We start from the raw sequence: 16,601 nt of genomic DNA on the forward strand, positions 1-16,601 counted from the left end.
TCTGTAACCTGCTTGACACAAGTGTGGATAGTTGATTGGGATCATCCGCCAACCCATGGAAAGAGCCAGAGGCATAGAAGTTGAGGGCAGCTGTGATCTTTAGAGCCACTGGCATGGGCTGCCCACCCAGACAGTTACCAGAGAGCTCAGACCCAATGATCTGACAGATATAGTTGACTGTCTCCCTTGAGAGACAGAGCCCCCTTCAGCACTGCACCTCAGACATACTGAGGTAGCTGCTTCACCGCCTGTATACCCTGGCAGCAGGATAGGGGTAATCTTCTGCCTTGGACTACCTCTTGGCCATGCAGCCTTTGTGCCTGCGCCTGACCTCCCAAAGGTGGCTCCCCTGGAGGCTGAATGTGCACTCCTGGCCTCCTCCCACTTCTAGCCCTCCATTCCTTCTCAGAGGAGGTGCCTGCAGTGGAGAGTTCAGCTCCCATTCCCAGGCTAAGGGAAGGCTTCCTGAAACCTGCAGGCCCAAAAAGGATTCCTCACTGCAGAGTGCTGACCTGAAGGTTGTGAGTCCAGACCAAGCAGCTGATATGCGTTTTGAAGTCTTGCAGATCACTCAGGCAGGTATCAGTAACTTTGAAAAATCAACATTTGACAGAGCACACTTGCGACCCCACTGAGCCCTCTTATCCCTCCCGTGGATGAGGTTTATACAACTGTGGCCTACCTGCCTGCCCATTGCACCTGTGCACCGACCCAAAGATCGCACGAGCACTAAAAAATCACCATAAATTGGTGCCTCAAGGGCCTTAAGTGGCCAATTAGTTAAAGACGGGTGTGCATCGGAGCTCATCATGTACCCGTCCAATGAAATATTGCGATTGCACGCGGTGATATTCGGGATGCTCGCCCAATGTCACTGCACGTTATTTTACGCGTCTCCACACGCCAATGGGAAAATTCTGCCCACTACCTTTCTGACATGTGTCAGTCTGCTTACCTCGACCAATATGCAAATTAAAATCCCTGATTAAAATCACTCTTCCTTTGCTATATGCTTGTCTAATCTCAGCATTTATACAATCTACTACTTCACAGTGGGTTATACACAAACCCACTACAATCTTAATCATTTTTTTATTTCTTCATGCCGCCTAGAAAATTTTCACTGTCTCCCTACCCCTTCATATTCTCTCTTATTATTGAAGTGAATTCATCCTTAATCACTTGATCTACTCCTCCCCCTTTACATTTTCCCTATCTTTCCTGTAGACCTAATAATCTGGTATATTTAGCTCACAATCCTGACTGTCTTGCAGCCAAGCCTCAGTAATGTATGTGTTTGTATATGTGTGTCTTAATGTGTGTCTTCATACCTCAAGATTTAGAAAGAGAAAGTCTGCACATTGATCTGCATTTTCAGGATCAGGTTTTGGCTTTGGAGTTTAGAGTTTCATAAATTGAAAACAAAATAATCCTTCAAATACCAAACCTCTAACTGTTGAGGTTTTGAATAAATATAGTATTGCATTTTGACATAACTATGATATCACCAAGGTACTTTCAGTTAATGTCTGCTTTGTGTAGTCAGACACTGTTGCATCAGGTGTGAATAACTAAATCAATGCTCTTTAAATCTTACTGTCTAAGTGTAGAGATGTAAAGAATGATTTTTGTGATGAAATTACATATTCTTCATTTAGACATTAGTTTTATTTTGTTATGATAAACTAGGATGACTTATTTTAGAAACATTAAGGTTTGGATCAGTACTTCCCCGATCCTATTGTGATTTATATCACTTTGGAAGCAATGTGTATAATTTTCACTTAATTAGCTAATTACATTGTGAGCATTTGTAATTACAATCTTATCACTGATGACCTGTCTGCACCCCTATCCTGCACGATTATGTGTGGAAGCATCTCGGGGTCATGTTAAACATGATGAATTTGCTGTAGCTTTTCTAAAAGGATGTTGGTGAATGCAGAGTCTGCTGCACACTGCAACATTCTGCTATTGTGCATTTGTGTAATCCTGCCTCAGAAAAGATAATATTGTGCGAATAAAAAACTAACTGGAATGCCATGGTAATCATCTAATTTGTTTCACTGTGTTCTCAAGTAGATAAAATATCTTAACATTTTAGGATCTTGGGATGAATTTTGACTACAATGGTAATTTTGAAGTCCCAATTTCAGTCTATTGCAAATGTTCACTTAGATTATTTTCTATTTTTTTTGATGGTAGCAGACTAATAAGAGATATTCCATTCAGTATATAAATTAGTGAAGGGTTGGTACAGGTTGGCTTTATAACTGATCTTCCTTGGTGACGTGCCTGCACTCAGTAGACGATCTGCAGTGACACTGCAATGGCTGAGGGGCGGCTGTTGGCGGCTTGGAATGAGCTCATTCTCCCAGGAGGGAGCAAGGCTGAGAGTGAATCACTGAGAAGCTGCAGCCCGTCTGTGAAATACGTCCTCAGTCTCTCTCTGCTGGCCTGATTCTTTACTTGGGGGTGTGCACATGGTAAGCAGATATCTTGTTTGATTCATTTTAAATTATGCACGGAGGGGATTTTTGATGAATCATTAATAGTCTTCAGTATTTTCTTTTATTAGAGAGGCTGTGGGCCTGAATTAAATTCCTGGAGCATCAGGACGAATCATTCTGTTTGGATATGCTGTCCTGTTTGCATGGCAAAATACCTTTAAATGTGTTTGTTAAAAAAGACAACCCATAGCTTGGGAGGATAAATTGCAATGCATACAGCAAAATTGAACCTCCTCATATGTTATAATACCACCATGTACAGCAGTCTGTGCACTGTACTTTGGAACATGCATTTAAGGTTAGTGATTTCATTTTGCACTAAAGATGTTTCACCTTGCATGCTACAGGCTACGTTATGTATCTGATGTACTGTGTTGCTTAGTTGTACCAGTGTAGAATAAACTGCAGTGCCTTGAAGGAAAGCCAAAAAGGAAGTGGGCCTGTTTGAAATTAGTATTATCATAGGAAAAAATAAACTGGAACAATTATTTTATAAACATGTGATTTGATAGTCAATTATATTTGACAGATGCTCTTCAACCTTATCATTAACGTCTTTAAATTTACACATTTACAATTTATAACTGTCTGGGCCCTTGCTTGGTAAAATTTTAAATCTGTTTGAAATGGCAGATCCTCTTTCAATGGAGCTGTAAATTTCATTTAATCTCACTGAACTCACTGTGTTCTAATTGATGTAAAGGCCTTACGTCTGGTGACTGTTTAATATGCAGACTGCAATCTTCAGAGGTGGGACATTTGGAATCTGGTAGATCACTCAAACCTATCATGGTTCATCAGAATATAGTTATGCATCTATTTTCAACAAGGAGATTACTAGTACTTTATCTAATTATTGTAATTGAATTAGATATTTATTGCTGCTTTTTCATTATACCGGGTACAATTCATATAGCCCTAGGGTACATGGATATGTGACATGATGCTCTGTTGGTCGTTAACTCTATTGGAATCAATGTATTTATTTATTTATTGACACACTAACAGAAAAGTCATTTTATTTTATGACTGGTGCAGACGCTTTAAGTCATGCATAAAAAATGTGATAGAAGATGCACTCTTTCTCCAAAAAAGTGTGCCTACTGGAATGATCATTGATAGTCTGACCAAATAAATCTTCTGGGCATTTATCTTACGTGTTCCTCTCCTCACTAACTCACAAATACATTATTAGTAAATCTGACTTTCTGAATGTGAACATGATAGGGTATATAGGGTATCCCCAATAAATATAAAAAGTTATAAAATGTTACCACAAGCAAATGACCAACTCATTTAAAGATAAAGGTTGTATTTTTGCATGGTTTGTGAAATTCAGTTAGATGCTTTTTAAATATTAACTTTAATCAAAGATGGTAGTTGCCTGACTTGGGGTTAGGGTGAGCGTAGTTAAAGATTCTATGGATATTCTCAAGATCTAACAGGCATCTGTTTTCTATAACACCGTTAAGAGTCTAGTGAGGAAGAATAGGATTATTGTTCCACCACTATAATACTCCTTTGTAACGAGGCCTTCATAGAGATGTAATTGTGAGCCTTAAGTTCTTATTAATGTTTGTTGAAGGATGTCAAGCAAAACAAATCAAAGCTAGCATTTGGTTGGTGGTAATATAATTGCAGTTGACACATGACTACACAAAATGCTAAGTAAAAATTGATACCTTTGAAGACTAGTGTATTATTTAAAATGCTGAACTCCAGGAAAGCCAAGTAGCAGCACCATGGTTGCCTGCACATTCAGCATAATATGGCACCTAGTTTGCAATACGAGGCCTAAGAAGAAGTTAACAGGCACAGAAGAAGTTTTAGGTTATATTTGTTGCTTCCATGTTACATCCTTGGGGCAAACTTTAATTGTTTCAGAGGTCCTTATTGTATCTGTGGTAACAATATTGGAATTTATTTAACTTGAAATAATAAAAGGTAACACAAATGAGAGGGAAATTGCTGTAAATAAAACAATGCCTAGCATAAAATCTGCATTGGTAAGTACCATCCTGGGTTTGCAAATTGGCTTTTCGTGGCAGCAATTAATTCAATCAGCTTCCTTCTAACATTACTGCTGAAGCATTGCTGGATATCTGTATGCCACGTGAATGGATACATTAAGTAAATCACTGGACTTCCCTATTGTTGTGCTGGAGTACAGAATGATAAAATGAGATTACATTTAGATCTTCTAAATTGAAGCCACTGAGGTATATATTTTTGAGGATTATATCCTGTCTCATTGATCATCTATACAGTGCAGTATTTGAGCATTTGCTCAGTTTACCAGCTATAAGCAGCCACATTATACAGTTCAGAAATTTAATATTTGGAGTGCTTCGACAGAGATAATTGCACACTGAAATTAACTGTCAAAGTGTGGCACAGATCCTGTGAAATTTTAAACCTCACTCAATTTCCAGGAAAAAACAAATAAGCATTTGTTTAAACATCAGTTTCCTGACATAGAAGTCTACTGGCGTGCACTTACTGTTTTAAATGAGGTATAGACTTTTTTTGCTCCTTGAACCCCACTTCAGTTTTGCAAATGTATGTGGTGTGCAATTTAATGTTATATGCAGCATAGGATAATTAATCTCAGAAAAAAACATGATGTTTGTTAAGGTGTAATTGTCTTGTACCAATGCAAAAATATAAGTTTTACAATATTAGAAATGTTACAAATTATGAAATACAAGCACATCTCTGTTTTAATATAATGTTAAAAGGAGTTATTGTGCTAGTTTGATGTGCCAGTCCAAATTATTAATGCTTCTCCAAAAAAAGAGTCCCCTCTGGAATGGTCAAATTGACAATCTGCCCAAATAAATCTTCTGGATATTTATCTTATGTATTCCACTCCTCATTAATTCACACAAACATTATAGATAAATCTGACTTTCAGAATGTAAATGTGATGGGGTATACAGGTTATTCCCAATAAATTTAAATAGTTTTAAAATGTTACCACAAGAAAACAGCCAACTTACTTAAAGGGTGGGATTTTCTGGCCCCACCCGCCGTGGGGATCATCCGGTACCACCAAAAGTCAATGAACTTTTGGCTGGTGTGCTGCATCCCTGTGATGGGTTCCCCCACGGCAGGTCTGGAATATCCTGGCCAAAGATAAAGCCCCCAAGGTCTTTATAGCTACAGCATAATGTAACCAACAACAGTTCACTCTTTTGGAACTATCAATGGAGCAAAACGTACCAAGACACTTACTTCATAGTTGGAGCTCAGACCCAAAGAGGATGCAAATTTAGAGAGGTAAAAAATGGCACAAAGAAGTAAGTTTTAAAGAAGATCTTTGAGATGGGAAAAAAATTAAGCAAGATGGAGCATTTTGGAAAGAGAGCGCCAGACTGGGAGGCTGAAGGTGGCTGAAGGTTTTGCCATTGTTGGCTCAAAAACAGGAGGGCTGAACCAGACATTAGACCAGAGTTGGAAGATTTGAATACGCACACAGGGAAATAAAGTTGGTGAATATTGCAGAAATATGCAGAGTTGTGCATGAGGAAAATGATTTTGAAGTCAATGTACTGAGGGATGGGGAACAAATGAAGATCAACATAATGAGTGGGACTTGTGCAGGGTAGAATGTGTGTGACTGAGTTCTGAATGAGTTAGAGTTTATTCTGATGCAAGCTTAGGAGACTTCTGAGGAGGCTTTTGGAAAACTTAATATTTGAAGTGTGGGGCTTGAAGTTCAGCTCAGGGCCAAACATGTCACTAAGGTTTTGTACCATCAGGTTGTGTTTGAGCAAGAATCTGGGAAGGGAGATAAAATCAAGGGCTAAAGCATGAAATTTTTTGACAGGGCCAAACAGGACACTTCTGGTTTTTCCAATATAAGCTGCAAAATGTTGAGTCTTATCCATGACTTGCTATTAGTCAGGCAATTGGAGAGCAGAGGAACAGCTGTTGAATCAAGAACATGGACGAAGAATAGGAAAATACCAAAGATGGAAAGAGTGAACACTGGAGATGATTGTGTGAGCATGGGAGGAAAAGGTCTGTGGAAGCATTGGGTGTGTTGGGGAAAGTAAGAATGGAATGGTGCATGCATTGCCACAGAGATGGATTATAGAGGTGAGGTGGTGGAGAAAGTGGTGTGGCCAATAGTGTTAAATCCCATAGAAAACTTGAGGAGGACAAGAAGAGATAAGGCACTATAGTCACAGTCATACAGAATGTTTTGGTAACAGAGCAGGAAAGAATTCAGTGATTAATTAAGTAGGAGGGAGGATATTGAGCTGTTGACAAAGTTGGCAAACATTTGGCCAAGGAAATGTGGTTGTATGTTTTTGAGTTGAATAGGAAGAGTCGGGAGGCTAGAGGTTGAAACTCGTAAGGATTGGAGTGGAGATAAGTAGAAGCTGTAGAGTAATGCAGTCATAACTAGCACTGGGAAGATCCTGGGATGGTTTACGAGGTCTCAGGGATGCTGTGAGAAATAATGCAAGAATGCAGAAGGCACTGGTGAGTACTCTGTGGATGTGGTTATCAACAGAGGGAGGTTGGGGTTTCCATGATTATCCTGGAGTAATGAAAGAATTTGGCCATAGAAATGGAGGGGCAGCAGTATAGGTTAAAGCAATATAACCAGTCGCCAGTGTAGTTTAAATGCAGGATGCACCCAGTTTGGTGTTACTTCCAAATTAGTAACACATCATGTTATTGAAATGCTTTCATCGGAGTAAATTTCAAATTATTTATCAAAAATATCTAAAAATGAGAGAGTACATTTTCATCTTCTCTGTATGGACATCTGTTAGAGCGTTTTACCCAGCTATTATAAAACCTACCTAGTGGAATAATGGGTCGTTACAGTAATGATTGTTCTCATTGTTTGAGTATGTCCAAGCTGTAAGTGATTTCAAAGGTCATTTTTTTTACAGCTAAACCTACTCTAACAAATTTGATCATAATGGAGAAAGGTGTGTGCTACTGCCCCTACTCACTCAGCTGCTTTCATGTGATCTCAGAGGCAGGAAGATTCAAGATGCCTGGGGATTGGCAGTTGCAGTAGATGACTATTACAGAGTGTTTTCCCTCTTACACATTTTGCTGCAGTCCACCTTGGGTTGATAGTCATTGATTATACCACGATATCACTATGGGGAAAGATGAGGAGTTGGCCCCAGAAGCTACCTCAACCAGTATGGGGATTGACCCTGTGCTGTTAGCATTATATTGCATCACACTCTTAGCCAACTGAGCTAACTGTCCCCTTATAATGGATGGAACATTTACCTAATTATCTTATGGCCTCAAATCACCATCGCAATTTTTAGAAACATAATGGGGGTGAAACTGCCCTACAGCAGTGTGAAACAGAATCATAATGAGGCGGCAGTTGACACTGTGCCAATTTTTATTTTCCTTTTAGTTAATTGCCAAGATTTTAAATTTCAAACCCAGTGAATGCGATGAGACTAGGAAATGAATCTACAAAAGGTTTGAACTATTGTTCTGTGTACTTCTGTGGAAAGAGGATCAGGAGCTATTACAAATTGTCTGATGATTTAAGTCCAGCTCACTCTGTAAGCATAAATCAGTTTCACCCCCTGTATTTCTTCACCATTTTCAGGTCACTGTTTCTTTTTCTCCCCAAAGAGATCTCATGCAAACAGTGAAGGACAGTCTGCTCCTGCTTATATGTCACATGATTATACCTGATGATATATCAGGACTCAATTTAATGGCTGATTCAGGGAAATGTCATTAATCCTATTTATTATAAATAAAGTGCACATTAGGAATAATAAAAGATGGTGATCTAACAAAGCAGTTCAAATGTCAATAAATTTCAGTGACAAAGAATGCCATAAAAATTATGAGATTATATTGTAATATTAAAATCACTTAATATCTCTTACATGTTCTGGTATAATTTGCACCCAATCTCAAATTTCCTGTTCCTTCCTCAATTTCTAGATTGCTTGCTTTGTGGCTTCATGTTAGTTGCTCCTTCCACCTCTGATTGAGCTCCAGCAATCTGGGGCAGGATTTTCTGGTCGTCGGGCAGGAGAGGTTGGGAAACGGTCCACTGCTTGTGATCGGCCCCCGACTGCGATGTCATGCTGGCTGGCAAATTGACGGCCAGCCAGCGTGAAAGGCACACTGAAAATCTCAGTGCTACCGGGGTGGGGATGGGAGTAGGGTGAGTGTGCATGTGCAGGGGAGCGTGCATTGAAAGCCCCCTGAAGGCAGGTACCTGCCTCCAATGCCTCTTCTCAAATATTCATCCTTTTGGCATTGGTCTCCTGATTCAGTTCTTACCTCTTCCAACAACATCATTACAATTCCTTAAACGGTACCCCCTCAGATCATTGAGTCGCCACCATTGGTTTCCTTTGGTGTCTAACCTCAACGCTCTTCTCTTCTTTATTTGTATGTTTCTTCCTGATGGCTTCATCTGAATAGATGAATTAAGGTTAGATGGAATAAACTTTCTCATCCTTAATTATCTTGTGATTTTGTAATCAAGTTCCATATATGCTCGTGACATTCAGCTTTATATTCCATTTCCTCACATGACAATTGTCTGCCTCTCCAGCCGCCTGTTTGACATTGGCATCAGATTTAATCTTATGTATTCATAGTCCAATGCCTGCTTGATGTCACAAGTGAGCGGCCCAAACCATTTTAATGGTCATCGCATATTTGTATCTAACTGATGAGCTGCCAGCATGCTCCAAGTCTGATATGCAGCTCAATATTTTGAGAAGGTATAGGAAATCTAGCAAGCAATCCAGGTCTGTGGCAAGAGATTAGAGAGGAGAGTTGTGCCTTTGGTGAAAATGTCAGAAAATATTATTGCGGAATAGGGTGTATTGCTGCTAAAAAGCATCATATGAATAATTTGAGTATTGCTGAAAAAGGAGATATGTTGTTGAAGCTTTTATTCTTCCACCCATCAGGACAGATGTAAGAATGCGAAACTTCAAAGGGAGCAATAATTTATCCTGCACATTCATTCTATCACCAAGACTGTCCTGTTCTACCTTCATACCATTGCCATACTGCCTCTCCTTAATGCTACTGAAACATTCACACCTCACTACTACATATTTATTCAGAATAATTTACATTTAATACAGAGTAGTTTTATGCAAAATGTGAGTTACATATAACTAGAACATTAGTTCCTACTGTCAATGGCTCCTCTCTTCGAGCCCCCACCCCCCACCCTCTGCCATTAAGGAGGAGGATTTCACCCAGGTTCCCCTCCTGATTGTTACCTAGTGACCCTTGCTGGAAGGGTATGTGTATAAATATCATTTGAGAACAGATTGGGCTCAGTCATAATGCACTCCATTGTTCTGCCAATGTTCAACTTGGTTGAGGTACTGGAGGGTATCCCACAAGCAAGATTAAATGCTTCCCAGAGAAGAAGAGGAAGAGGATTTGAAGATTCTATCTACCATCTGAAGTTCACTTTAATACTAATATCCTGGGCCACTTGTTTTGTATTTTCTTTATTTGTAAGACATAATAGCTGGTCTTGTACTTATTGTTAGGAGGTCTTGATAGTGCCTTCATTTGACTTGTTAAACAATTAGTAACGGCTAAGATTTCTCTTTCGGGCAGGATCATCTCTGCAAGTGATGACCCTAGCAATTTTTCCTGGCTCAGTTTTATTTAAATATTCTAGATGGGTTTAGGCCACCTTACCGCATCTAATTTTTCGATTATCTCGAATGATCTTCCTGAAAGTCAGATTTAATGGTAACAAATTTAGAGTGGCAAATCCCAGCACCATCCCAGGGAATTGAAATAGGTGTTAGCATTGTGGACACCCTAATTATAATCTTCCAATGTTCTCTTGATTGAGAAGCCATTCCACTAAATTGCATAATTGCACATGTCACAATGCAATTTAAGAACAGTGAGAGAGGGAAAACAAGGAATAATAGACCAGTTATCATAACATCTGTTGTCAAGAAATTTCTAGTATCTATAGTTAAGGAGAGAGTGACTGAAAACCTTGGGCTGGATTTTACTGTCGGCGAGCGGGGACAGGGCCCGCTTGCTGACGCGTAAAATGACACGTGGTGATGTCGGACAGGACTCCCGATGTCATTGTGCTTCATTTAAATTTTCAGGAAGGCGGGGGCGCAGCAAAATCAGCTGCCTACCCACCAACCTGTCAATGGCCAATTGAGGCCATTGACAGAGCAATTAAAGTAATTAGTGGACCTGCCCGTCCATCCTTAAGGTTGTTGGCAGGCCAGGAGCCCTGGCGGGAAGTAGAAAAAACATGAAACCTCATCCACAGGTGGGATGAGGTTTCATGTAGGGTTTTAAAAATTTTAATAATGTTTTTTAGGAAATTATGAACATGTCCCAACTCATGTGACATTGTCACATGAGGGAACATGTAAGGGGGATTTTTTTTTCCATTTTTAATATTTTTGAAAGTAGAGCCGATCTCCCTGAGGCTGCGCGCGAAAGACCGCACTCTCGATTTTAGGCATTCCCAACCCCCCCGCCCGCTCAGGGAGCGCATAGCACTTCCCTGCGTATGTCACATTGGGCAGGCCTTAATTGGCCCACCCACGCAAAATGGCGCCACACCTCCGATCGGGGGCGTCGATCAGAAGTGCACCTGCACGCACCCGCCCATCAACATCCCCCCCAATGGGGGGGAATATTCAACCCCTGGAAACTTTTCAGCTAATCAGAAAGAGTCAGCATGGATTTGTAAAGAGTAGGTCATGCCTTGATGAACCCGATTGAAATTTTTGAAGATATGTCTCAAGTAATGGACAGAGGAATGTCTATGAATGTTATCCAGGTGGTATTCGACAACCTCTCTTATAAGACTCTGCTAGCTAAAGTTGAAGCTTATGGAATTGAAGGCAAATTATTTACCTGGTTAAGAAGTTGGCCGAGTGGCAGGAGTCAGAGCATAGGGATAATGGGAAAGTACTCCAATTGGCAGGATGTGACTCATGGTGTTCCACAGGGATCTATGTTGGGACATCAACTATTCACCATATTTATTAGCGACTTAGATAATGGAATAGAAAGTCACATATCCAAGTTTGCCGATGACATAAAGACATGCAGCATTTTAGATAGTGCAGAAAGAAACAGAAAAGAAGAAATGAATGGGCGAAGCTGACAAATGAATTCCAATGTAGGTAAGTATGAGGACATCAACTTTGGACATATAAAGGATGGAACAAAGTACCTTCTTAATGGTGAAAAGCTAGATGTGGTACAGTACCAAAGAGATTTAGGTGGTCCACATACTAGATTATTAAAATATCATGGACAGGTACAGAAAATAGTTAAAAAGGCTAATGCAATGTTGGCAGTTTTATCTAGAGGACTAGAACTCAAGGGGGTAGAAGTAATGCTCCAGCCATACAAGGCCCTACAAGACCACACCAGGAGTACTGTTCAATTCAATTCAATTGTGTTCAGCTTTGAATACTACACCTTAGAAAGGATATATTGGTCTTGATGGTAATGCGAAGTAGATTTACCAGAATAATACCTGGACTGCAAGGGTTAAATTATGAGGAGAGGTTGCACAAAATAGGGTTATATTCCCTGGAATCTAAAAGTTTAAGAGATGATTTGAATGAAATATTCAAGTTATTAAGGGGAACTGGCACTGTACATAGAGGAACACTATTTCAGCTAATTGGAGACTTAGGTCTGGGGGCAATATCTAAAACTTAGGGCTGTAGCTTCTGGTCGGCAAGTGGAGGCGGGGCCTGCTTGTCGATGTGTAAAATGATGCAGGATGACATCGGGTGTGCGTCCTGACATCACGGCGCATCATTCAGGCTTTCAGTTTGGCATGCGTGCACCCAAGTCGGCTGCATGCCCACCAACCTGTCAATGGTCTATTAAGGCCATTAACAAAGTAGTTGAAGTGATTAGTGGACCTGCTAATCCAACCATAACGTTGGCGGGCAGGCCAGGAGCCCTGGCGGGCTTCTTAAAAAGCACAAAACCTCATCCATGGGCGGGTTGAGGTTTCATGAGGATTTTAAAATCTCATAATGTTTTAAAATAAAAGTTATGGGCATGTCCCAACTCATGTGACAGTGTCACATGAGGGGACACATGGCAGGAAAATTTTTTCTCAGCTTTATTTTAAGTTTAAAATGTGAGCCGATCTCCCTGAGGCAGCACTTTGCCTCAGGGAGACCTGTGCACTCTTCCGCGTGCATGTGTGAAAGAGTGCACTCCTGGCTGAGGGAATTCCCCCACACCCGCACAAGGAGCTCATAGCGCTTCCTGGTGCATGTCACGCTGGGCGAGCCTTAATTGGCCCACCCACATAAAATGGTGGAGTGTCCTCAACCGGGGGTGCCAATCGGAAGCCTGCCCGCGCCCTCTTCTGCATTTCCCTCCTTGACACAGGGAAAATGTTGCCCTTAGAGCCAGACCTTTCATGGGTGTAGTCAGGAAACAATTCAACATGCAAAGGATAGTAGAAATTTGGAACTTTCTTTTGCAGGTGGGTCAATTGTTAATTTTAAATCTGAGATTGATAGATTTCTGTTAACCAAAGGTACTAAGGAATATGGTGCAAAGGTGGGTATATGGAGTTAGGTCAGAGATCAGCATGGTCTCATTGAATGGCAGAACAGGCTCAAGGGGCTAAATCGCCTATTCCTCGTCCTATGTTCCTAACTTTCAAAAGAGAATTGGATGTATATTTGAAAAGGGGAAAAACAGGGGTGTAGAAATAACAAGAGCTGCACAGAAAGGAATGAGACTCAATAGTTTATATAGTTCCCTTTCTGATCTATAGAAGTTGTTTGGCATTTCATCGTGCAGTTTAATGGGTGCTGACTCTGATAAATATCAGCTCGAACTTTCTACGGTGATTTTAGTTTGAGTTTAATTTGGAAATCCAGTAAGTTCTTACAGAGTGGGTGGATTGAGGATGAGCTGTCATTTGTGCAAGGCAAACAGCGAGTCTCACAACTCAGGATGTCTCTTTTTCCCTAGCCTCACTGGCTGATTTACGCATTAATAACAGTGTACGTTGTGAACATACGGGCCAGAATTTTACATCCTGTGGACAAGCACATGCCCGACATGTCCAGCCGTGAAATAGCACGAGATGACATTGGGCGAGCGTCCCGATGTCATCACGCACTTGCACGATATCTCACTCGGCGAGCGCGCAGAGCAGCCGGAAGCACAACCACCAACAATTAATCAACAATTAAGCCCATTAAGGAGGCAATTGAAAGCCATTTTTCGTGGCCCGTCCACTTTTATGGTTGGCGGATGGGTCAATTAGCCAGGCGGTCTTAACATTTTTGCTCAAACCTCGATCTAGTGTAAGATGAAATCTCTGGGGAGAAATTTCCAAGTTATGTGACAACACACAACTAGGTGGGAATATGAGTGGTGAGGAGGATGTTAAGAGTCTTCAAGGCGATTTAGACAAATTGAGTAAGTGGGCAAAAACATGGCAGATGCAGTACAAGGTGGATAAGTGTGAAGTTATCCACTTTGGTAGGAAAAACAGAATCGCTGAAAGCAAGCGTGCAGGTGCAGTGAGCAGTTAAGAAGGCAAATCCTATGTTGGCCTTCATTGTGAGAGGACTTGAGTACAGGAGCAAGGATGTCTTACTGCAGCTGTACAGGGCCTTGGTGAAACCACACCTGGAGTATTGTGTGCAGTTTTGGTCTCCTTACATAAGAAAGGATATACTTGCCATAGAGAGAATGTAGCAAAAGTTTACCAGACTGATTCCTGGGATGACAGGATTGTCGTTTGAGGAGAGATTGAGCCGACTATGCCTATCTTCACTAGAGTTTAGAAGAATGAGAGGGGATCTCATTGAAACATATGAAATTCTGACAGGGCCTGGCAGACTGGATGCAGGGATGATGTTTTCTCTGGCTTGGGGGGGTCTAGAACAAGGGGTCACAATCTCAGGGATAGGCCATTTAGGACTGAGATGAGGAGAAACTTCTTCACTCAGAGGGCAGTGAACCTGTGGAATTCTCTACCACAGAGGGCTATGGAGGCCAAGTCACTGAATATATTTAAGAAGGAAATAGATAGATTTCTACACTCTAAAGACATCAAGGGGAGTGAGCAGGAGTATGGCGTTGAGATAGGTGATCAGCCACGATCTTATTGAATAGCGGAGCAGGCCCAAATGGCCGAATGACCTACTCCTACTCCTATTTTTCTATGTTTGTATAAAATAAAAAGAGATATCTGGGGACTTTCTTTTATGAGGTATGCTTTCAGGTGCCCGATTATGCTGCAGAGACATATTTTGCGGCATTTTTGTTGCTTTGTTTGTTCTGTGGAGGTCTGCACTTCCCAAGGCAGCTGTCCGTCTTCAGGGAGCTCGCTGGAATCGCCCACCAGCACCCACGGTGATGTCGGCGCTTGCTCGCCCTCTTCCTGCCCACACTGGCAGCGCTGAGCCTTTCTCAGAGCGCGTTTTACGCTGGCTGGCCGTTAATCAGAGCATCGGCCAGCCAGCGCAAAATTGCGGCAGGGGGCCGATCGCTGCTCGGGGCCCGTTTCCCATCCACTCCCAGGCATGACGATCGCGTAAGACCGGCGAGTGAAAAATTCAGGCCACAGTGTGTGTTATGAATGCACTGGTATTTTTTCCAGGAAGATATGGGCCAGTTAATGTCCAGGAAGTAACCAAGGTTCCATTATACCTCACAGTCTTCACCTGCAGGTTGTCCTTCATTCACCTCACTTCATTCACTTATACATTATGAACAGAATTTTACCGCAGCAGGATTTTACGTTCCCACTGAAGTCAGCAGAGTTTAGAATGGCTCGCTGCATGTTATGGACCCATCCCCACCACACCCCAAAATTCCGGCCTATATATATTATATTCATGCAACCTAGTAAACACCTCACATGGTGTACAATCATTTGATCCATAATATTGCCCATATTTTTGTCCACCTGCCAGCACCTGGGCTGACTGCATCTTTGGCATTTGAGGTCACTCTCACTATTTCTATTCTTTTCATAGTCAAAGACCATCCATTACAGCAGGGAGCTTTATCCTCACAGGAGAATGTCAGGTTGCAGTAACGTAACAGTGCAGTGACTAAACACCTGCATATGTCTGCAACGCAACTCAGCTGTTAAAATAATAATTTTAAGTCAGAATATTACATCTTAAAAATATTGAAAAATGGTGATTTTTAATAAAGTGTTACTTTCCAACAGATCCTCAACAGAATTTGTTATAAGAACCAACAATGCTGAGCAGAATGGGCTTAACTCTCGATGGGAAAGATCCCAAGTTAGCAGCTGGTGATTGGTAGTGAGAAATGGAGCAACATTATAGTCTGCCCTTTGCAATAATCTTATTTATCACAGAAGAAGCTTTGTACTTGATTTGATCTGAATTTGTAATAGTAAGCATTTCATGCCTGCTGTATAGTCTGGTCAACGTACAATAAATTTCACTGCTGTACCATCTCAAAGTCACAGTAATTACAGCATAGAAGGAGGCCCTTTGGCCCATTGTCCCTACACTGGTGCTAATTATTCAGCAGGAACAGGATTTGCCCAAAGCCAATTTATTTGCTTTTTCCCTTTCAAATACTTATCCAATTATGCCTTAACTTATGCTCAAGTCTCTGTCTCAATAGCGACTTGCAGTAAAACAGTCCAGACTATCACTGAGGCTATACAGCACCCTTTTTAGGTGCTAGCAGGCCTATAAGCTCCCAAGATGGTAGAGAGAAAGCACATGCATATTTCCAGCTCGAAGTGCATCATCCGCCATTTTAACAAAGGAACTAAAATAGGCATCAGAGTCCATGCCTGGAGCTGGTGTTAGTTCTATTTGCATGTGCAAATAAGGGACCACACCTGTCTGAGGCACAACTTCAATGTTGCTTTTTATTGAGGCAACTGATGCTAGTACCAGCTGCGCTCAGTGAAACCAAACCAGTGGACCACCTGCGACCAACATGTGGTGAATGTGGAGCCTGAAGGAGCAGGGATGTTTTTCTCAACCCTAGATTTAAAGAATGCAGGCCAGCACCCCCATCCTACTCCTCAGAGTGCCATATTCCCAATCCTTTTGCTCCACGCTC

The 16,601-nt window shown here is 41.3% G+C and overlaps 1 protein-coding gene across 1 annotated transcript in view; it reads left to right on the plus strand.

The window, feature by feature from the left end:
- The first annotated feature begins 2,418 nt into the window (after window positions 1-2,418).
- Window positions 2,419-16,601, plus strand: part of jakmip3 (Janus kinase and microtubule interacting protein 3) — a 312,142-nt gene continuing 297,959 nt past the window's right edge. Inside the window, exon 1 of the mRNA XM_041209730.1 lies at window positions 2,419-2,486. The gene's annotated coding sequence lies outside the window, so the exon portion shown is untranslated. The remainder of the gene's footprint in view (window positions 2,487-16,601) is intronic.

Source organism: Carcharodon carcharias, chromosome 17, assembly GCF_017639515.1.
Source record: "Carcharodon carcharias isolate sCarCar2 chromosome 17, sCarCar2.pri, whole genome shotgun sequence".
NCBI lineage: Eukaryota > Metazoa > Chordata > Chondrichthyes > Lamniformes > Lamnidae > Carcharodon > Carcharodon carcharias.